Source organism: Leopardus geoffroyi, chromosome A1 (assembly GCF_018350155.1).
Source record: "Leopardus geoffroyi isolate Oge1 chromosome A1, O.geoffroyi_Oge1_pat1.0, whole genome shotgun sequence".
Lineage (NCBI taxonomy): Eukaryota > Metazoa > Chordata > Mammalia > Carnivora > Felidae > Leopardus > Leopardus geoffroyi.
The window spans coordinates 90,348,088-90,372,078 of record NC_059326.1 but is presented as its reverse complement, the minus strand read 5'-3'; the positions used below and the strand labels follow the sequence as shown (position 1 = coordinate 90,372,078).

The 23,991-nt window shown below is 44.1% G+C and overlaps 1 protein-coding gene and 1 long non-coding RNA gene across 2 annotated transcripts in view; one reads left to right on the top strand and one right to left on the bottom strand.

Annotated features, from left to right (window-relative positions):
* The window catches only part of MAML1 (mastermind like transcriptional coactivator 1), a 43,175-nt gene that overhangs the window by 5,302 nt on the left and 13,882 nt on the right, over nt 1–23,991 (top strand). The window lies entirely within an intron of this gene.
* On the bottom strand, nt 17,683–18,492 carry LOC123601490. Its single transcript, XR_006714136.1, has 2 exons — nt 18,241–18,492; nt 17,683–17,994 (listed from the first exon to the last, which is right to left on the bottom strand). It is a non-coding gene; the product is annotated as an uncharacterized LOC123601490 (long non-coding RNA).

Sequence of the window (23,991 nt, the reverse complement as noted above, 5' to 3'; positions counted from 1 at the left end):
GGCTTGAGAAGCTTTCTTTGCACACTTTTTAGATAATGGGTGTTCCTCAGGTTACTCCATTCTCTACTCTTTCTGCTCAGTCATGTTTTCCTGGGTCATGTCATTGTTTATTTCATGGCTTCATCTACCACCTATAAAATAAGATTCTCTAAATCTCCAGATCTCTCTTCCAAGATTCAGATCCATATTTCCACCTGCCTACTGGACGTTTCCACTTTTATATCCCACACGTCCAAAATGGACTCTCACTTGTTTCGGCCAATCTTCTATTCCTTGTGAATATTTCCTGTAGCCCAGTCATCTGAAGTAGAAATCTGTCCATTGTCCACTTCTTTCCTGCACTTCCAGCTTTCCTTTGGTTGTTGGTTCAACCACTTTGAGCTCCTGCTGGGAGCCAGGAACCATCATGGTACTGGACCTTTGTCATGCAGCCTAATGGGGAGTAGGTGGAAAACTAGTAATTGCACAGCCATGTTGAGGGCTGCAAAACCTGTGGGAATACTGGAGAAAGGATGCCTCTCAGGTGAAGTTTGGAAGGCTTTAAAGATTTGACTTTTTTTTTAATCGGGTTTTATTTACTTACTTTGTTAAAGTTTATTTTGAGAGAGAGGGGAGTGGGGAAGGGCAGAAGGGAGAGGGAGAATCCCAAGCAGACTCCATGCCCAGTGCAGAGCTCGACATGGGTCTTGATCCCACAACCCAGATCCATGACCTGAGCCAAAATCAAGAGTCAAGACTGACCGAGCCACCCAGGTACCCCAAGATTTGACTTTTAAACTAGATCTTAAGATTTTTCTGGGCACTTTGCTGGAAAGGTGTTTGATGGAACATTAATTTCACAGACTACTAACAGTTCTAGATTTGGAGAAACAAATTTAAACAAGTTACTTTTTTTTTAATTAAAAAAATTTTTTTAAGTTTATTTTTGAGAGAGAAGGGGAGAATGAGAGAGAGAGTGGGGGAGGGGCAGAGGGAGAGAGAATCTCAAGCAGGCTCTGCACTGTCAGCACGGAGCCCATTGCAGGGCTCCATGTCACGAACTGTGAGATTATGACCTGAGCTGAAATCAGGAGTCAGGCATTTAACCAACTGAGCCATCCAGGAGCCCCATAAACAGTTTCCTTTATTTAGGGCTTTTCCAAACCTTTCATACACTAATATGCATAGGGACTTGACTTCATATCACAGGGCATCTAATAGGAGTGTGATCCCTTTGGAAAACTAAGCAGAAGCACAAAATTATGACAGTGAGTAGTTCTTTGGATTTGGGGCTTTAAGTGCCAGAAGCTAGAAGGTGAAGCTGAAATGTTAGGAGTCATATGGTGAAAAGCCATATATTTGATACTGGGCATTTGGACTAAATAAATTTGCAACACTGTGAACCCCCTCAACACATTTTATGGAGACATCTAAAACTTTTCATCCCAAGTTTTTAAGCTTATCAAAAATCATAATGCATTCATTGTGTTGATTAACTGTATACTAAATTACTATAACTTGATTTATTAAGTGAAATATATGAAATAAGAAATGTACACTATGCTGACCAACTTGGATGTAAATTAAAAAAAAAACAAAAAGAAAAATAAAATAAATTTTAAAAATTAAAAAAAAAAAGAAATGTATTTAGCACAGAGCCTTCTAAGTGTTGCATATGTTCAATATGAGTCAACTATTTTAAAAAGAAAAGACAGAAAATGCTATTTATAGTTTCAGGGATGTAACTTCCAGAGAATTATAAATATTAACATTTAAAAATAAAATGGTTACATCACTTTTTAAAATGTAGCCTCTGGAATCTAAATACCTTAGCAATATGCTTTCATCAGCCATTTAAAGAATGCTTTTGGGGCACCTGGGTGGCTCAGTCAGTTGAGCGTCTGACTTTGGCTCAGGTCATGATCTCACAGTTCATGGGTTCGCGCCCCGCATCATGCTCTGTGCTGACAGCTCAGAGCCTGGAGCCTGTTTCGGATTCTGTGTCTCCCTTTCTCTCTGCCCCTCCCCCACTCGTGCTCTGTCTCCCTCTGTGTCAAAAATAAATAAACATTTAAAAAAATTACATTTTAAAGAATGCTTTTGTTGAAGTTTTATTTTTTTTAAAGTTTATTTATTTTGAGAGAGAGAGCACATGCACTCGGGGAGGGGCAAAGAGAGAGGAGAGAGAGAGAATCTCAAGTGGGCTCCTTGCTGTCAGCACCGAGGTTGATGTGGGGCTTGAACTCACGAACCATGAGATCATGACCTGAGCCAAAACCAGGAGTCACATGCTTAACCAGCTGAGCCACCCAGACGCCCATTTCATAGAAATTGTAAATCCTTCCTTTTCCTCCAACTTGGATTTCTTTTACACTTGCCTCACATTGTTTTATTCTAACTTAATGTATGCTTTTTTAAAAAGTCTTTTTATTTTATCACACTGGCAAATTTCTTGGCAACAAAAAAAAGGTATAAAAATAGAAATTTAAGACTTTTCAATTTACTTTGACCATAAAGCTCTAGGGATATTTTTGCTCTTTTTAAGAAAGTTTAATTTATACAAAAGAAGAATATATGTAGCATTTATAAGATTGTGGGTGCTACATATTTCTTATTTCACTAAGTTTTTTTGTTTTTGTTTTTGTTTTTTTTTTTCAACGTTTATTTATTTTTGGGACAGAGAGAGACAGAGCATGAACGGGGGAGGGGCAGAGAGAGAGGGAGACACAGAATCGGAAACAGGCTCCAGGCTCTGAGCCATCAGCCCAGAGCCCGACGTGGGGCTCGAACCCACGGACCGCAAGATCGTGACCTGGCTGAAGTCGGACGCTTAACCGACTGCGCCACCCAGGCGCCCCAAGTTTTGTTTTTTTAATGTTTGTTTATTTTTGAGAGAGACAGAGCTTGAGCGGGGGAGGGGCAAAGAGAGGGGAAGGGAGACACGGAATTCAAAGCAGGATCCAGGCTCTGAGCTGTCAGCACAGAGCCCAACGTGGGGCTTGAACCCACAGAACACGAGATCATGACCTGAGCTGAAGTTGAACACTTAACCGACTGAACCACCCAGGTGCTCCTTTCAGTAAGTTTTAGGTTATAGTAATTTAGTACACAACAAACAACAAATGCATTATACATTTTTATAAATAATTAAGCAAAAAGAGTACAAGTTTATTAGAAATGTTTATCTTGGTGAGATGAATGAGTCTCCCCTGCCTCGATTTGTTCATGTAACCACAGGTGAATATTGTTGACAAAAATGAGAGTCCTCAATTCTGTTCCTATTTTCTGTTTTTATAAATTTAAGCCCCAGAAATCCTTACATAAATGCAAAAGAAAGGAGGAAATTATACTCTTGGATCTAATTATACTCTTGGATCTAATGCTAAGTGAAATAAGTCAGTCAGAGAAAGGTAAATGCCATACGATTTCACTCATGTGGAATTTAAGAAAGAAAACAAGCAAAGGGGAAAAAGAAGGACAAACCCGGAAACAGGCTCTTAACTATAGAGAACAAACTGATGGTTACCAGAGGGGCTGAGGCAGATGGGGACAATAGGTGATGAGGATTAAGGAGTGCACTTGTGATGAGCACTGGGTGATGTATGGAATTGTTGAATCACTATATTGTACACCTGCAACTAATATTACACTGTATGTTAACTAGAGTTTAAATGAAAACTTTTTGAAAAAGGAATTAGAAACATTTTGGCTTATGAAAGGTTTAATCTCATCATTAGTCATTCACTTACTCATTTACTGAGAGATATAACAAAAAGGCTTTATCAAGTCTGATCAATTGATTATTTAGTAGACCTGTTTTTTTTTGTTTTTTTTTTTTTTAGAGGTATCTTGTTTAACCTAATATTCTCAAAATTGGTTGGGTGAATCAAAATACTGTTCATTTTGATACACCTTTGTCAGTACAGTATTTTTGATAAAATACTTCTGCTTTAAATATATTTTCATCAAAACCTTCAAACTGTATCTTGTTTAATATATGAAAAGTGTGGAAAGTGTCTATCGTGTAACATAACTGGCAAAAACAATATTTACTGTCAAATTAATCAGCCAAATCAGACTCCGTGTTCTATCAGAAAAACTTAGAGTATATTTTTCCAAATACACACATAATAACGTACATCCCCATGACTACCATCTCACTTCTGAATTCTAAGGAAGAAAGTTAAAGAGCATGGGGTGTTGTCATGAGTTTTGTCACCTGCATCAAATAACACGTATTATCTTCAAATTTCTTACGTATGTTCTTTCTGCTTTCTCAGAAAGGATTCCTTCAAAGAGCTGTATGTATTTTGATTACTTGAGGTTGGAAAAATGATGTCTTTATTTTATTTTATTTTTTTTTTTTTTTACATTTTTTTTTAATGTTTATTTGTTACTGAGAGAGACAGACAGAGGGAGACACAGAATCCGAAGCAGGCCCCAGGCTCTGAGCTGTTAACACAGAGCCCAGCATGGGACTCGGGCTTACGAGCTGTGAGATCATGACCTGAGCCAAAGTCACGCTCAACAAACTAAGCCATGCAGGTGCCCCAAGAGTGATGTCTTTAAATGGAAAATATCACAATTCCTGCTCCCCACTCTATGGTATGTCTGAATTTAAAGCACCCAGTGGGGTGCCTGGGTGGCTTAGTTGGTTGGGCATCCGACTGCGGCTCAGGTCATGATCTCACAGTTTGTGAGTTCGAGCCTGCATCAGGCTCTGGACTGATAGCTCGGAGCCTAGAACCTGCTTTAGATTCTGGGCTTCCTCTCTCTCTCTGAGCCTCCCCCACTAGCACTCTGTCTCTCTGTCTGTCTCCCTCTCTCTTAAAAAGAAATAAACATTAAAAATTTTTCTTTTTTTTTTTTTTTTTTTTTTTAAATAAAGCACCGTAGGGGTGCCTGGGTGGCTCGGTCGGTTAAGTGTCCGACTTCGGCTCAGGTCATGATCTCACAGTCCGTGAGTTCGAGCCCCGCGTCGGGCTCTGTGCTGGCCTCTCAGAGCCTGGAGCCTGTTTCAGATTCTGTGTCTCCCTCTCTCTCTCTGCCCCTCCCCCGTTCATGCTCTGTCTCTCTCTGTCTCAAAAAAAAAAATAAATAAATAAACGTTAAAAAAAAAAAATTAAAAATAAATAAATAAATAAAGCACCCTAGCTCATACGCCAGACATTGGCCATATGAGTGCTCAAGGCCCTAAGGTCAGTGGAGAGCTATTGTATGTGGCTGAGCAGAGCAGCAGGAGAGAATGGTGAACATTGGGAGCAGCATCAGTGGAACATGTCATTGATGTGACATCTGGTACCATAGGAATGAAGCCCATGTGCCACAGTCTCAAGATCCCCCCAAATACTTTGAATACAGTTCTTTTTTTCTTTTTTTTAATGTTTGTTTATTTATTTTGAGACTGAGAGGGAGAGTGTGTGTGCGCGAGCACAGAAAGGGCAGAGAGGGCGAGGGAGAGAGAAAATCCCAAGCAGGCTCCATACTGCCAGCGCAGAGCCCGATGTGGGGCTCAAACTCACAAACTGTGAGATCATGACCTGAGCTGAAATCAGGAGTCAGATGCTTAACCAACTGAGCCACCCAGATGCCTCTGAGCGCAGTTCTTTGAAAATGGTCTAAATTCTGTTGGTGTCGTTGCAAGTATCTTTCCCCAGTCTTGTAATGTCTGACAGCTCCTCATCGTTCAGAATTCTGCCAATGTGTCATCTTTTCCAGGACTCCTTATAAGTCCCTTCTCAAGCTGGGCTGGGCGCTCAACTGCTGTCACCATCACACATTGAGCTTCAATTAGTGTGTTTGCTGCTCTCCAATAGACTATGAGCAAACTGAGAGCAAGACCAAGAGTCTAACACCTGCCCCATATTTGATAGTCAGCAGGCGTTTATTCAATGAATGTTCATGATACTGTGGATGGAGCTCTGAACTGAGAATCATAAGCTGTATGTTTTTAGGTTGGGATCATTTCAGAAGTGGAGTTGGTAGAGGTTAAGACTGTAGGCCCTGATTTGCACTCCCATGTTCATTGCAACATTGTTCACAGTAACCAAGAGGTAGAAGGAACCTAAGTATCCATCAGCAGAGGAATGGATGAAGAAAATGTGTATATGTGCAATGAAACAGTATTCAGCCTTAAAAAGGAAGGAAATCCTGTCATATGCTAGAACAGGAATGAACCTTGAGAGCATTATGCTAAGTGAAATATGCCAGTTGCAAAAAAGGCAAATGCTGCATGATTCCACTTGTATGAGATATTTTAAATAGTCAAACTCTTAAAAATAGAAAATAGAATGATAGTTGCCAGGGGCTGAAGGGAAGAGAATGGGGGAGCTGTGTTGGATACAGAATTGGATACAGAGTTTCAGTTTTGCAAGATGAAAAAGTTGTAGAGATCGATTGCACAACGTGTACTGTACACTTAAAAAGGGTTAGGATTTCATGGCATATTTTCTGATATGGGTTTTCACCACAGTTTTTTAAAAATTAGCTACAAGATTAAACCTATGGTTTTACAAACCATATGCCCTGAAAATTTCTAGCAATTTAAGGGATTCCTTTTTTTTTTTTTTTTAATGTTTATTTATTTTAAGAGAGAGCACAAGCCCGGGAGGGGGTGAGAGAGAATCCCAAGCAGGCTGTGAGCTGTCAGCACAGAATTCAACACAAGGCTCAGTCCCACAAACTGTGAGATCATGAACTGAGCCTAAATCAAGAGTCGGATGCTTAACTGACTGAGCCACCCAAGTACCCCGCAATTTAAGGATTCTTATTTAAGGGCATATAAGCAAAATTAGAGCAGAGTCATTTAAAAACCAATCAAGGAAAGATGTGAGATTCTGTGATCCTCTGCTTAAATCTAAAACAAGGAAAAACTTCATATGTGTCTCTTTATTGTTATAGTGCATCTTTATTACTGTATAGTTAGTTATGAGTAAAAATTTGTAATCTAAACAAAACTAAAACAAGTATGTCTTCCCGGTGTCTCAGGGAAAGAAGGTAGTTCGAGATTTGCATACAAAATGGATGAAGCTAGTTATGGGCCTGGAATCAAAAAACCTGAATGCAGTGACTGTTTTGGCCTAAAGTAATTGTATAACTTAAGGCATGACACTTATTCTGTCTTGCTCCAACTTCCTCATCTTTATAAGATGTTAAGGAAAAAAAAATTCTAGGAGACCAGAGATTGTAAACTAAGTGGCAAAGTGTACCTCCAAGCAGAAAACCCATACTAGCACAGTCTAGGCTCTGAGGGATGTGGTTCAGGGGAAGAAAACTAGGGTAGTTTTTTTTAAAGCCAGAAGACCACAAACCATCTCTTCCCTGACTGGAAAGCAAAGACTTTGTGTTGCTGATTGGCTAGTGATAATCAGGACCTTTCCATTAAGGGAGCCCTGGACTGGCTGGAGGTGGTCTACTATGTAAAGGGGCAGCCACGTTGGGATTCTGCCTTGAGCCACCTCTGGTACTTCTGTGTGATATGCCTAGCATGGGGTCATGGCATCCAGTTGGATCTGCTTTGGTACAAGTGGTCAAGCTTGTTATGTCAAAAGAAAAGTTTAAAAGGACTGGACTCTTTAAATATATTGTCATTTAGTCTCCACAACAATCTCACATGGTAGGTATTATTGCATCCACTTTCACTTGTAAGGAAAGGGAGACTCCTAGGTTAACATGCCAAGGTTGCCAGCTCAGTGGTAGGACAAGAATTCAAACCAAAATCCAGTACCAAAGCTGTTTATCTTTCCACTATGCCATTTAGGTTGTGCAGATAAGATCATACATGGGAAAGAAGTTTACAAAAATTAGTTTTTTTTGGTAAACAAATTGCCGGTTAATACATTATCTAGTATAGTAAAGATTCACTCCGTCGGGCAGAGGGGCATATATATCAGAATTACTTGGGGGCACTCTTTCATTTTTAAGTTCATTTATTTTGAGAGCCAGCATGAGCTGGGGAGGGGCAGAGAGAGAGAAACCCACGCAGGCTCTGCTCTGTCATTGCAGAGCCTGATGCAGGGCTTGATCTCACAGACCACAAGATCATGACCTAAGCTGAAATCGAGAGCCGGATACTCAACCAACTGAATCACCCAGGAGCCCCTGCAGCACTTTTTAAATATACAGCTACTTGCTTATTGATGCCCTCCCTCCTCCGCCTGTCCCCTGACTTTTATCCTTTATCACTGCTAAAACGAGTTGCTGTTACCTTTGGGAGTATGTCATAGCCCTTAGTGGTAGGGGGTCAGTTAAGTGTTTGGTCTCAGTTCTTCACTCTGTAGATCATATTATAAACCCACACCCTTGGCATAGCTTCATAGCAGACAGAGTATACCTATCCATCCCTTGATTTGGGGCTTGGACATAGGACTTATTTTGGCCAATGAAATATCATTGAGAGAGATTAAGAGGATGTATTACATTTATGGAACAAGAATTTTGGAAAATTCAGAAAGCAATTTGACAGAAAGCAATTTTCCCAAAAAGTAAAGTAAAAAAGACAAAACAGAAAATAGAAAAGAAAACAAGAGGACAGTGTAGGAAGTCCAACAACTGAATAATAGAAATTACAGAAAGAGGGGCACTGGGTGGCTCTGTCAGTTAAGTGTCTGACTGTTGGTCTCGGCTCAGGTCACGATCTCGGTTTGTGAGTTTCGAGCCCTGTGTTTGGTCCTGTGCTGATGGCACAGAGCCTGCTTCGGATTCTGTCTCTCCTCTCTGCCCCTCCCCTGCTTGTGCGTGCGCGTTTTCTCTCTCTCTATCTCCCAAAATAAACTTTAAAAAGAAATTACAGGAAAAGAGAAGACAAGGTAGGAAATGATTAATAAAGTAATTTGAGATCTGAAGGACATGAGTTGCTAAATTCAAAGGACACACTGTGTGCTCAGCAGTGGGGAAGAAAATAGACTCATACCAGTCATAAAATTTCTGAACGCTGAGTTTAAAGAAAAGATTAAGTTTCTAGGGTAGAGAATGTACTGGGTCACATATCAAGTATCGGAATCCCTTTGGACTTCATGACAGCAACGTATGAAGCAAAAAGACAGTGCTTTCCAAATTCTGAAGGCAAATGATTACCAACCTAGAATTCTAGACCTAGCCAAAGTATACAAGAATGAGTATAGAATAGTCATTTTCAGAGATAAAGATTTTTAAAAATTTAACTGCTACACATCCTTTCTCAAGAAGCTACTGCAAGATGTACTCCACCAAATTGAAAGGATAAGTCAAAAAAGAGTAATAAGACATGAGGTACAGAAAAGAGGAGATCCAACATAGAAAAAAATGAAGAGGGAATCCCTTGGAGGATGGTAAAAAGTGATCCCGGGACAGCAGTTCTGCACCAGATGTGGAGGGTAGCTGAGCAGTCTTGCCTCCGTGTGACGCAAGAGACAGGTGGTCATCGCTAAGACACAGGCCCCCCACACATTTCCACTGGACCATCCTCTTAACCCAAAGACAGAACACCTAGGAGAGCTTGGCCCAGATTCTCATCCATGTGCTGCTGAGGGTCTCTCTCCTCATGCTCTGCTGAGGACACACGTATCACTCCTGGAAGTTCTCAGCTTTTCCCCAAGAGCCAGAGGGCCATGGCGGGCTCGGAAGTGGAAAGTACAGGGCAGGCCATTCCCTCTGACCATACTTCTGTCTGGTGCCTGGTGCACACCTCAGCCTTGCCTGGCGCCCAGCTGTGGAGAGCCCTGTGTTTCCCCAGACTCCCTTGTGACCTTGCTTGCCACTTCCCCAGAAGGGGCCTTGTCAGCTCCCAGCAAAGGGGAAGTCAGCCCACGACCCGGAGAGTGCTCTCCTCACCCTCTCCTGGAGCCTCTGTCCAGCGGGGGCAGTGCTGCCCTCTCCTTGCACAGCTCGTGTGTGCTTGCCTTCTGTTTTTGAGACTAAGGTGGTGTATTGTTTGGGGAGAGATTATGTGAAGGTGGTAGAACTATAAATAAAATCCAATAACACAGAACCAGGGTATTATCTCTTGTGGGATGAAGAGGGAGGGTACAGAAATTTATAAGGAGAGCTTCTCAGGCTTAATGTGCATATGAATCACATGGAGATACTTTTAAAATGCAAATTTCTGGGGCCACCTGGGTGGCTCAGTTAGTTAACTTCCTACTCTTGGTTTTAGCTCAAGTCATGAACTCAAGGTTTGTGAGTTGGAGTCCTGCATCTGCCTCTGCGCTGGCTGTGCAGAGCCTACTTGGGATTTGTATTCTCTCTCTGTCTCTCTCCCTCCCTCCTCTCCCTCTCCCTCTCCCTCCCTCTCCCTCTCTCTCTCTCTGTCCCCCCCTTCCTCCCTCTCCTCTCTCTCTGCCCTTCCCCCACTCTTGTGCGCATGCACGCGCCCGCGCTCTCTCTCTCTCAAAAATAAATAAATAAAAACAAAATGCAGATTTCTAAGGCAGAGGTGGCAGAGACTGAGATTTGGGTTTTTAACCTTTCAGGTGATGCCAGTTCTGTTGGTCCTGGGACCACACTTTGAGTGCCATGGTTCTAAAGTGTTTCTTGACCAGTTGGAAAATGGTGTTGGTTTTGTCATTATTCTTTGCACTGTTACGTATGCATATATGTATAATACCTGTCACAACAACCACAAATGTTAATTGCAAAATAAAAATATGAGAAGAATATGTTGAGCAATAAGCCTGCAGACAAAAACATGTCAACTCTTAAAAGCCTTACAAACTGTATTCGGGTTTTCCAGAGAAACAGAACCCTCATATATATATGGGGGAGGAGGATATTGATTGATTGGTTGGTTGATTATAATAAATTGGCTCATGCATTTATGGAAACTAACAAGTCCCAAGATCTGCAGTTGGCAAGCTGGAGACCCAGGAGAACCAGTGGTGTGGTTCCAGTCCAAATGTTGGCAGGCCTGAGACCCCACAAAGAGACAGCGTTTCCCTTTTAGTCCAGAGGCAGGAAAATCTTTGTCTTAGCTCAGGCAAGCAGGAAGAGTTCCCTCTTAACTCCATCTTTTTGTTCTAGTAGGCCTCCACTGACTGAGGGCAATCTGCTTTACTCAGGCTGCTGATTCAAATGTTATTTTCATCCAGAAGCACCCTCACAGACACACCCAGAATAATGTTTGGCCAAATAAACATTTGGGCACTCTATGGTCCACTCAAGTTGATGCACAAAATCAACCATTGCACATACCATGGCAAGGAGCTTGCACTTGATTGTATGTACTATGAAGAGCCAGTTAAAGGATTTAATAACTGTGAGTGATTGAGTAAATTTGTGCCTTAGATAATGTTTGCAGGGGCACCTGGGTGGCTCAGTTGGGCATGTGCATCTTGATTTTGGCTCAGGTCAGGATCTCACAGTTCATGGTTACGAGCTCAGTCCCTTGCCACCTTCTGCACTGACAGCGCCAAGCCTACCTGGGATTCTCTCCCTTTCTCTCTCCGCCCCTCCCCCACTGGTTCTTTCTCTGTCTCTCAAAATAAAAACAAACATTAAAAAAAACCAAAACTTTGCAGTGGGTGAGTAAGGATTGGGGGTGAACATAAGTAGTAGAGAAGGGCTATTTTATTGGTCTAGGCAAGACATGACTAGGAGGAACTAGAAAGTGGTGGTGTGGAAATAGGAGAAGGCCGGATTCCAGAGATATTGAGATGGTAAAATGAACAGGCTATGGTGATTGGTTGATTGAAGATTTAGGGTTGAATTCTGATTCGTCAAGAGTTTCTGATTTTTGAGATTCGGTTTCCTGATCCCCGATCAGGAGAGTCCCTGCTGGGCTAGGAGTAGCTGAGAGATTGCATTTAGCCATGTGGGCCTCATTGGTGACCTTGCCAGAGCAGTTGTAGAGGAGTGGCAGGGGACATCAGACGTGGAGCTAACCCACAGCTCCAAATATGCCGAGGTCTTGAGCTGCAGCCCCTTTGGAGCCTTGCCTAATAGATGTACTGTTAATGTTGCATTGATTCCATTTATGGTTTCTGCCTCAAGTTGCCTCAGGTTGTCTATTTCACCTCAGTGTTTTTATTCAAGAAAGTTTAGAATCTGTGTGATAAGTTGGGTGTGCTACAACTTGATCACATGCATGTGCTACACTTGATCATATGATGAAGTCTGTATAAGTCGTTATGTGGACAGTTCAGAATTTATGTGAGTTCTGGGTACTATGCCAGTCTTCAGTATGGCAGGCAGCCAGCCTCCCCGGGAGCTGTGACACTGCAGGTGGATGTGTGTAGCTCACACCCCACACTGCTCTCTACTATGTCTTCAGAAGTTGTCACACACACACACACACACACACACACACACACACACACACACACACACACACTGGCACTGCTTCTGAGCTATAGTTACCTCTGATCCTCTTCCTCTTTGCTCTGCTTACCCTCTCCAAGCCTTAGTTCCCTTCCCTGTGAAATGGTGAAAACAACACCTGCTTTGCAGAGTTGCTAGGCCTTGCACAGAATAGGTGCTTAATAAATGGTTGCTCTTGTTGGTTTAGGAGCTATTATGTACGTATGTATTTTAAAGTAACGCACCCAACTCAAACTCATGACCCTGAGATCAAGAATCTCTTATGACTGAGCCAACCAGGGCCACCCCTAGGAGATTTCTTCATAAATGTTTGTTTATGTGTTGTTGTTAATCAGGTGTGAACTTTTGCCAGAAGATCTTGCCAACCATGGGATGTTGTTTTGGTTTGGCAAACTAGCCAGTCCCAACCAACAGGCAGAATTTAGGAGAGCTGTTTACTGAACACTGATGATAAGTCAGGTCTCATTCTGGTGCTGGAAAGACTGGTGCTGGAAAGACAGGTGAATGAGGGAGTGACCCTGCCCTAGGAGCTGACAGAGACAGATGCAGAGACAGCCATCACTGTGCTGTCATATGTACCACACCAGAGGACTGTACAAAAAGCTAGTGGCAAACTCTCCAGTCACCTTTGGGAGTTGGGGAGGACGGTAGGGTGTGGGTACTACGTGCTCTCTGCTGTTAAGTGCAGGGGGATGCCCACAGCTCCCTGTACTCGTGGCAAAACCAACTCTCCACCAGCCTCAACCGCACAGACCCATGGCCTCTCCCCATCACTGGCCTGAGAGTTCATCAGGACCTCTCTGCTGCCACCTGCCATCACTCACTGCACTCTAGCCACACATGGGCCTGCCAGGGACACTGTTCTCCCGGAGACCCTTGGGCCAAGCGCTGTCAGCAAACCTCAGCAGCTGCACTTTCAGCATACATCCAGAATTGGCCCCTTCACTACCACCCTGGTCTAAGCAATCTTTTTTTTTTTTAACCTAGAATATTGCCTCCTACTCAGTCTCCCTGTTTGCCCTAGCCCTCCTACAGTCTGCTCTCTGTGCAGCAGTCGGAATGATCTTGTTCTCCTGCTCAGTTTTCCATCTCACCCAAGGGAAAAGCCAACCCTTAGGCAGGGTCCACCTGGCTAGACTGCCCTGTGCAGTCTAGCACCCCTGTCCCTCCTGCCCTCTCTCGCTTTCACTCTCTTCCCTCTTCCAGGTCCCCTCTCCCACACCACCACGAGACACACTCCTCTTCAGCCTCTATACCACTCTTCCCCCAGCCTGGACCCTCTTCCAGAGGTGTAGCCATGGCACACTCTCTCATCTCCTGCTGACTTTGGCCCAAACTGCTCATGCTCTGTGAAGCCTTTCTTGAGTACCTTCTTTAAAATTGTAAGCCCTGCAAATGCCCTTTCTGTGCTTTATTTACTTGGGAGCACAAGCCAACTAGAATGTAGGTTCCAGGAGAGCAAGGGCTTTGTCTGTTTTGTTCTCTGCTGTATCCCTGGGGCCCAGAGGGTGGCTGACTCAGTGAGCTCTCAGTAGCTTTTTGCAGAATACATTGAATAAGATCATGAGAAGGAGTTTGGGAGAAACAGAAAGGAGGGACAAGGTTGAGTACTTCAGTGAAGAAGCCACCTGTGCAGAAGCACAAGGGGGCTTGGTGTGTTGAAGTTTAGCTTTCTGATGCAGGAGGGCAGGCTTTGAGGAGAGCTTGTGTGTGGTGAGGAGCCTGCTGCCTGAAGCAGGCAGCCAGGTCAGGGTGCTTCCTTTTGTCCCAGGACTGTCCTAAAGACTTACATTCAAGGTCAGTTCCTAGAGCAGTGTTGTCCAGTACACTAGCCACCAGCCACAGAGGACTGTTAACATGCTTGAAGTGTGCCTAGTCCAAATTGTATTGTGCCAAACATAAAAAACACTGAGTTTTGAAAACTTCTAATCAAAAAGGAATGCAAAATCTCTCCTTCTAAAATATTAATTACGTTTGAAATGGTAATATATTGGGTTTAAACATGTTATTAAAATTAGCTTCACCTGTTTATTTTTAATATGGTTACACCTGGAAGACTTGTTTAAAACTGTTCCCTGAGCCCGACCCCGAGTTTCTGACTCAGGGCATCTGGAGTAGGCCTGAGAATTGCATTCCTAGTAGGTGGTTCCCAGGTGATGCTCATGATACTGGTCTGGGACCACACTTTGAGAACCAGTGCTCTGAACAAAATATTGAAGTTATTTTTGAGGTGAGGAGGGGAATACTTTTTTAAAAAATGTTTATTTTTGGGGCGCCTGGGTGGCGCAGTTGGTTAAGCGTCCGACTTCAGCCAGGTCACGATCTCGCGGTCCGTGAGTTTGAGCCCCGCGTCGGGCTCTGGGCTGATGGCTCAGAGCCTGGAGCCTGTTTCCGATTCTGTGTCTCCCTCTCTCTCTGCCCCTCCCCCGTTCATGCTCTGTCTCTCTCTGTCCCAAAAATAAATAAACGTTGAAAAAAAAAAATTTTATAAAAAATGTTTATTTTTTGAGTGAGAGAGAGTGAACGAGCGAGTGAGCAGGGGAGGGGCAGGGAGAGAGGGAAGCAGAGGATCCAAAGCGGCCTCTGCACTGACACCAGAGAGCTCGATGTGGAGCTTGAACTCATTAACCATGAGATCATGACCTGAGCCAAAGTTGGGTGCTTAACTGACTGAGCCACCCAGGCACCCCGGGGAGTTGTTTTGTGTTTTGTTTGTTTTTTGTTTTTTTGAAGTAAGCTCTACACCCAACGTGGGGCTCAAACTCCTGACCTCGAGATCAAGAGTCACATGTTCCACCAACTGAGCCAGCCAGGCACCCCTGGAGGGGAATAATTTGAAGGGAGAAAGTCTCAGATGAAGCAGATCCAAAAGAAGTAGGAAGGTGCAGGTGAGAGCAGTTAACATTTGCAAGGAGAGATGTTTTCCTCTCAGAGAAGAGGGAGAGAAGTAAAAACTCTAGGAAGTTTTGAGATGAAAAAGAGGCACATTTGACTGAGTCGCCTAAGTTGGACTTTGGGAAATGACTTTGAATCAACTAAATCTGTGTTCAAGTCCTGGTTTAGTGCTCACTTTCCAAGGGGTTTAACTTTTTAAGCCTCAGTGCCTTGATCTTGAAATTGGGGTAACAGCACCGACCCGGTAGGTTGTCATGAAGATTAAGTGAACAATACTGCCTCCGTTATTGGGCACAGAGAGCTCGTGAAACTGAAAGACAGATGTGCTCGAGGCTAAAGAACAGTTGAGTGACCGTGAAGGGAAGTCATGGGGAAGGAGGAGGGAGGATTAATCTGGAAACAGTCTTTGGGTACCTGTAACTTGCTGGCCCTGGGCATGAAAAGGGCGAGGTTCTTGTCCTCCACAGACTGGGGGGGGGGGGGACGCGGGGAGATTAAAAGAAACAGATGAGTGCATATTTACAGTATGACTCCAGTGCTTCACTGTGAGTATGGAATGTAAGTAGTGCATACAATGCTTTGTTAGAGTGCTAGGGATGGAATAAGGAACTTGACCAGGTGTGGGGCAAGTGGTCAGGGAAAAAATACTACAGAGGAGTTGATGTTTGAACTCAATCTTAAAGGATTCGTAGGTGATCACCAGGCTAGGTATATTCTCAGTCCTGAAAGAAATTCACTTGAAGTTGGGTCCCCAACGAAATGGCAGAGGACTAAATGGAAAGGCTCATCGGGGTCAGATCAAACATGCCCTTAGTGCCAGAGTAAGGAATTTGAAATTCATCTGTAAGTGAGGGGGGAATAAGGGATTTAAAAATGGTTCAGATGTGTGTTTTTATAGTGATCACTTTGATAACAACATAAAGGATGGATTAGAACAGAGAGAATAGAAATAGATCAGCATGAAGTTATTTCAGTAATCTAGGTAAAAAAATGAGCGGTTGAACTAAAAGGGAGGTGTGGTGGTGTGGAGGGATTGGACACTGGAGATCAATTTAGGAGGTAGAGTTAGCAGAGGACAAGGATTGAGCCATGTACCTAGTGGGTGAGCATGAGAGGAAGAGCCAAGTTTGGAGGACATCCTGCCCAGTATCCATGTGGCGATGTGAAGTTTCCCAGTTTACAGTCTAATATGTGAATCTAGAGCACAGGACGGAGGACTGGGCACAAAGATGAAGATCCGGGAAATGTTCATTCAGTAAATATTTGAGTGCCTGCTCTGTGCCAAGTTGCCAGGCTGTGGCCGAGGCCCCGAGTGTGGATGGAATACCTAGGGAGAGGACAACAGTGAAAAGGGACCAAGGCCTTGTGGGCGACAGACATCACAGGAGCAGGATCAGGAGAAGCAGCAGCTTGCAGAGGGCAGCCATGGAGAGCCGTCCAGAGAGCCATCTCATGGGCCTTAAGGGAGAAGATGTTTAGAGAAGGGAGGAGTGGTCATCGGAGTTCAGTGCCTCAGAGAGGTTAAGTCAATACAGTTTTAAAGTGTCCCTTGGATTTAAGATCCAGGAGGTCACCTTGGTTCATACGGCAAAGTAGAGATCCATCTTTGAAGAAGCTCCGAAGTGAAGGGAGGGGATGGGCTGACCCGTGAGAACGTTGTCAGCTGCTCGGTAAGCAGTAGTGATGTGCCTCACAGCCCCCCAGGAAGTGGTGCCCACGCCCCACCAGCAGCAGCCCTTCTTCCTATGAGGAAACAGGGCTTCTTGAGATGCTTAGTAATTTGCCTGTGAGTATGCAGCAATTAAGCAACTAAACCAGGGTTTGAACCCAGCCTAGCTATACCCTTAACACTGAGCCAGATGGTACGTAGAGTAGGATGGGGGCCAAAAGATGGGAGGCGTGGAGTGTTGCCAGTGCTTAGGGGAGGAAAGAATTGGTAAACAGGGAGATGGATAGAAAACAGAGGAAAAGGTGGTGATAGGAATGGGATAGAGGACCCGGTGAGGGCGTGGCTTTGGAAGGGAAGGGTATCACTCTTACACACGCGGTCCCTCCATTAAGTCAAGATTTCCTCATACATGAGAACGTCATGGTGTTTATGCTTTCAGTAGTTCACGGTGCATTTTTGTCATATTTATCTACAAATGCCTGATTGCACAGAATCATAGAGTTCCAGAGCATTTTAGAGAGATCTGGTCTAATCAATAATTAATTATCTGCTGTTTTTTAAGTGAGCTCAAGTATTATTCCAAAATAACCCTCCCTGGGGTGCCTGGGTGGCTCAGTCAGTTAAGTGGCTGACTTTGGCTCAGTTCATGATCTCATGGTTTGTGAGTTTGAGCTCCGCATCGGGTTCTCTGCTGTCAACATGGAGCTGAATAATATTCCATTGTGTGGATGGCCCACATTTTGTTTCATTCATCCACTGATGGACTCAGGTTGCTTCGACCTTTTGGCTACAGTGAATATGCGGCTATGAACATGGTCTACAAATACCTGGTCAAGTTCTTGCTTTCAGTGCTTTTGGAAATGAATTCTTTTAGAAACAATATTGCTGAATTAAATGGAAATCTGTGTTTTTATTTTTTGAGGAACCACCATATTGTTTTCCACAGCAGATGCACCATTTCATGCCCATCAACAGTGCATAAGGGTTCCAGTTTCTCCGCAGCCCCCTCCAACATTTGGTGGGCTTTTTTGTTTTTTTGTTTTGTTTTGCGTAGTAGCCATCCTAATGTCTTTGAGGTGGTGATAATAATTATTAATGTTTTAGGTGTGGTAACAGTATTGTGATGTTATACACACATATATATTTTTAAGAGATTTTACCTTTTATTTATTTATTTTTTTATTATTTTTTTTTAAACATTTATTTATTTTTGAGACAGAGAGAGACAGAGCATGAACGGGGGAGGGGCAGAGAGAGAGGGACACAGAATCGGAAGCAGGCTCCAGGCTCTGAGCCATCAGCCCAGAGCCCGACGCGGGGCTCGAACTCACAGACCGCGAGATCGTGACCTGAGCTGAAGTCGGATGCCCAACCGACTGAGCCACCCAGGCGCCCCAAGATTTTACCTTTTAAAGATACCTACTGAAGTATTTGTGGATTGAATGGTACTGTGCCCAAGATTTGTTTCTTAAGTAACCCAGTTTCAGGGATGGGGAGGGGGGGAATAGGGAGGTAGAAATGCAACAAAATGGCCAAATACTAATAGTTGTTTAAGTTGGGTGAGGAGCATAATGAGGGTTCAGTATACTGTTCTCTCTAGTTTTGTGTCTTTTTTTGAAATTTCACATTAGTAAATAACATTTTGGGGCCATCACAGTCCATTCGCAGCCTCTCTCTTTCAGCACTTCCTGTTGTGCCATTTACACTTAAGCAACATTAAACTACTACTCATTTTTTCTGCTTGCCTCCTTCTGTCCACTCCTACTCAGTGCTCATTTGTGTATCCTTGCCTTTGCCTCTCAGCCTGGTATGCCTTCCTCCTATTTCTTTGTTCTTTCAGTACCTAACTCAAGTGCCCTTCTCCTTCCTCCCATAATAGTTCATCCTGCTGCCTCCATAGCTTCATCATCACATCCCAGCTGGTAGGAGTGGGAACTATGTCGTACTTTTTTTTTTTTTTTTTTTTATCCCCAGTGCCTAATGCCTTGTCAGAGTGTAGTGTAGTAAAAACTTTGTGCATATCTGAATTGGCCATTATTTTATGCTCAACTTGTATAGGGCAGCGTCTGGCACATAGTAGGATCTTGGTGAGTACTGTGTAGGGGAACCATTGGGGGAAACTGGGTGAAGGATACACAGGACCTCTCTGTACTCTCTTTCCAATTTCTTGTGAACTCTAATTCTTTTTTTTTTTTTTTTTTAGTATAGTTGATACATGAACCTGTAATTTGTTAAAGATAAAAAATTTTAAAAATGATGGTAAAAATGTCTGGATCCCAAAGTATAAAGTTTTCTGGAAAATGTATTTCTTAGAACTTGCTATTTTCAGTATGTCCTTGTAGGTGGATTCAGTGGCAAGGAGGAGTGCTTACAGATCTCTTTAGTACTCACCATACTTCTAAATTACTGACAATTCAGGGGTGCCTGGATGGCTCAGTCGGCTCAGTGTCTGACTTCAGCTCAGGTCATGATCTCATGGTTTGTGAGTTTGAGCCCCATGTCAGGCTCTGTGCTGACACCTCAGAGCCTGGAGCCTGCAGCCTGCTTTGGATTCTGTGTGTCTCCCTCTTTCTCTGACTCTCTCCCTCTCTTTCTCTTTCTCTCTCTCTCAAAATAAAAATAAACATTAAAAAAAATAAATAAATTACAATTCTGAACTATTAAGACCAATAGTATCTTAAAAGTGGAATCTTTAGTAGCAGATTCTGTGGTTCTGTGATATTTTTCTTTTTTTAATATTTTATGAAGCAGTGGGGCACCTGTGTGGCTCAGTTGGTTGAGCGTCTGATTTTGGCTCGGGTCATGATTTCGAGGTTTGTGGGTTTGAGCCCCACATCACGCTCTCCGATGTTGGCAAGCCCACTTTGGATCCTCTGTCTCCCTCTCTCTCTGCCCCTTCCCCGCCTGTGCAGTCTCACCCTGTCTCTCTCAAACATAAACATTTAAAATAAATAAAACTTAAAGTATTTTACAAAGAATCATTTATGCCCGTGTGTGTGTGTGTGCGTGCATGCGCACGCACGTGAGAGACAGAGAGAGGGAGAGAGAAAGAGGAAGGGAGGGAGAGACCATCATGGCACAGCCTGTTTTTCTGGTAACAGCAGCTTGATGGGATTCTTTGTGCTTGGCATAGGGTGGTGTTCTTACAGTTTGAAGCTCTGACTCACTCCCTGCTGCTTGTGTTTCACACCAGACTCCTCACTCAGCTTCATAGGTGGAAGCAGAGTTACTTTGGGCCTGCCCCAGTCTGACCAGGAGGGAGGCAGGGCCAGGAGGATTGAGGATGGCAGCAGATCCTCCGCATGACCTACGAATGCTCATGTCGTGGAAGCCTTGTGTAACCTGACTTCCATCTGCTGTATAGCAGGAACAGTGATTCTCCTCCTCAGGGTGCCTTTGCAGGTTGACTGAGATTCTGACACCATGAGGAGTTAAGCACAGGTGCTGAGTGGTCAGCAAGGCCACCAGGGAAGTAATGACTTGTCCCTCTGGCACTTGGCTCAGATTAGTGCATTACCAAAGTTGCTACCTGACATGGATTGAGGTGTTCCAGCAAGGCGCACCACTGGCTGGCATACAGCATGGGTGTGGTTAGGAAGTTGATGGGGAGTGACACTAGTGCCAGAGCCAGAAGGTCAGTGGAGCCACGCTCTGGGTTACAAAGACCTGAGGGCCAATGAACCCTCAACAGGGTGCCATTGAAGAACTTGCAGGAGGATGGTGACGGGGTCAGATTTGCCCTTCGGTGCACTCCCTCTAACCATAGGGCGCAACATGGATGAGGGTGGAGATTGCAACAGGACTAGCTTTAGACGTGATTGAAATGATTCAAGCATCAGAAGTTGGTTTTAGTGAATGGAGAGAAGTGTCTAGATCCAAAGAACCAAAACTAAGGTGGTGGGCTCAGTAGGACGCAGGGACCGACTGGATGCGAGGAGTAAAGAAGGAAGGGCTAGACCAGCTCTCTGGCTCTGGTTTATGTGACTAGGTGGATGGTAGTGACATTATCAGACAGGAGCAGAGAAAGGAAAACAGGACTGAGGAGAAGCTGCTTCAGGTTTGGACAGATTAAGTCTGAGTTAGCTGTGGTACACCCCACATACCAAGTAGGTGATTGGACAAACAGGAGTGTGGAGCTCTGTAGACATGGGGGATGAGAGAGCACATTCATTCACAAATATTTATTGAGTGCCAGGCACTGTTCTAGGTACTGGGTCTCCTTTTCATTCTAATAGGGGAAGCTAGGTGTATTCATGCGAGTGCCTCCAGTGGGGGAATTAACAAGGAGTTAGGATGGAGAATGATCAGGAGAATGACTTTGAGGAGATAAGGGACCCAAATTATGAGCTAAGCCACCCCTAGGGAGATCAGGGAGAAGAAGTGTTTTAGGAAGAGAGAAGAACAAGCGCAAAGGCCCTGAGGCAGGAAGGAGGGGGGGCACCTTTGAGGAACTAGAAGAAGGCTGGTGTGACTCAGGTGTGCTGTACAATGGGGATAAGGGTGGAACACGTGAAAGGAGGTTGGATGGGGGCAAATGCTGATAGATCAGCACTTGATCCCTGGCAGTTGGGTTTATTCTGAGTGTGATGTTCAGCCATAGGGATTTGAAGCTATGGGGGTGAATAAGATCACTCAGTGTGTGCAGAGTGAAAAGAAGAGAGAGAACCCATACTCGCTTAAAGGGGAGACCTACCTCAAAAAAAGACTAGAAGAAACAACCAGAAAAGTAGAAGAGAAAGCAAGATAATGTGGTAAAGAAGTACAAGGAAAGAGAACTTTATTATTTTTTTTTATGTTTATTTATTTTGAGAGAGAGAGTGTGTGTGTGAGCAGGGGAGGGGCAGAGAGAGGGGGAGAGAGAGAATCCCAAGCGGGCTTTGTGCTGTCAGCATAGAGCCCGACGATGGGGTCGAGCCCATAAACCATGAGATCATAACTGAGCCGAAACGGAGTCACACGCTTAACCAACTGAGCCACCCAGGCGGACCAAGAAAGGAGAACTTTAAAGATGCAGGGAATTATTAACAGGCAGATGATGAAGGAAAACACTGAAAATGTAGACTGTGTTTGACAGCATCAAGATGATTGCTCGCCTCCGGGAAAGCAGCCCTAAATTCTCCCTTCTAACCCACATCCCCCATTCAATATCCAGTCAACTCCCCAGATAGTGGAAGCCATGTTGCATCGGGTCAGGGTCCTGGCTCTCTGGTGGGGGTGGGTGGTGGTTGGCTGATAGAAGGATGACCCAGGAGAGAGGTGGAGGAAGAGCAAATGCCCAGTGAGAAGGGTCAGAAAGCACTGGTGGCTGCCTGTGTGTAAGGAATGTGGATGAAAGAGCCACCCCACATCTGTTTGTTAGCTCCGTGGAAGGTTATAGGTGTTTGGTTAGTTTGACCAAAAAGGGCACCGGAATTTCAGTGGCAGGTGGTGGAAGTCTCTTGAGACCAGGTGAGGGACTGTGCTGTAAGTCTGGCGCCTCCAGATAGGGTGAAGGGAGATGACAGGATACTGATTTGGTGTCCACAGGGTACGGGTACTCCAGCTTGACTCAGAGCAGTGTTGCTATCCGGGGCCGCTCTCCTGGAGCAGAAGATGGTGGGCGGTAGAGGCTGAGGTGGGAGCCAGGCCTGCAAGGCGCTTTGTGGGAGAAGGACTGGGTGAGCATGCACGGCCTCCAGCTTACCATCAGGCGTGTGGTGTCCTTTAACAAAACCCCCTTGCAGAAGAAAGAACACCAGATGGAGTTATCCCAGGACTAGATCCTCCTGGAACCCTGTGTACCTAAGACCATTTGGTAGTTATGACAGGTACCTCTGAGCTTAGCACTCAGAAGTACCAGACATGCTGAGAGCAAGCATGTGTCTTCATACATGGCAGCCGGTTGTGTGCTTTATAGCTTTGTGTTTGTTCTTATGTAATTTATAATCTGTTCAGGCTGTTTTCCCATCTTTGTTGTAAATTCCTGGAGATTAGTCTCCATGTTTTTTTCATCTTCATCTTCCTCTACAGTGTCCTGCACATATCAGGCACTCCTGCAAACGCTCAAGGCTTAAAAATCTGCCAGGGCCACCACATTCCACACTCTCCACCCCACCTACATCATTCCAGTTACATTTTGTGAGCAGTTGAGAAAATGGCCCGGTGTTTCCTTTGGCTAAAAGTAATGGCATTGCAAAATTGAGTTGTTACTTTGGAACTTGACTGCAGCTGTTTGAATGTGGATATTGAAAGAGGGAGTGGTAGTTTTTATAATTGTTAGGGGAAAGAAGGATTCTGTTTCTAATCTGGGACAACCAGCTGACTCATCAAGTGCCCTGACCTCTTAGATTTCCATCTTCCCCCTTTGGAAAATGGAAAACTGAGCTCCCAGGTTTACAGACAGCCCAAAGCTGATGCTGAGGAACAAATGATTTTCCAAAAAGAAAATAATAGAATAAAAATGCAAAAAAAAATCAACAACTCATTTTGATTTCCTTGTGACCGATTAAATGGTTATGAATTTACCTTCCCCAAAGGAAACTTTTCAGATCTTATAGAGAGAGAAAGGGTCCATTTTAAGAGCCTGGTCCCCTTCCCCCCTTCCACCCCTAGGTGGCAGTAGGAAGCAGAAGAACTGGCATGAAAGTAAAGCAGACGTCCTGTTTTTGGGTCCTAAGATCACGTTTTACTTACACCTCTGCCCTACAGTTCCATTTATTTATTATTTCTTAGTTTTTCTGAGCTAACTTGTGTACCCAGATATGGATTTATTAATCTTTTTTTAAATTTATTTACTTTTGAGAGAGAGAGAGAGACAGAGAAAGTGCAAGCAGGGGAGGAACAGAGAGAGGGAGACACAGAATCTGAAGCAGGCTCCAGGCTCTGAGCTGTCAGCACAGAGCCCGATGCGGAGCTCGAACCCAAAGAACCATGAGATCATGACCTGAGCCAGAGTTGGATGCTTAACTGACTGAACCACCCGGGCGCCCCCAGATATGGATTTAGAGAAATATGGACTCAGCCAGGATATATAGAGCACTATGCAGTCAGCTTTAACAGTAAAGAAACAGGAAAGTCTTGGAAGTGGGGATTCAAAAGGAATGAGAGCATTGGAATTGGGGCTCTGGATTGAGGAAGTAACTCTCCCTGTTTTCTTGCTCACTGCGCATTTGTATCTA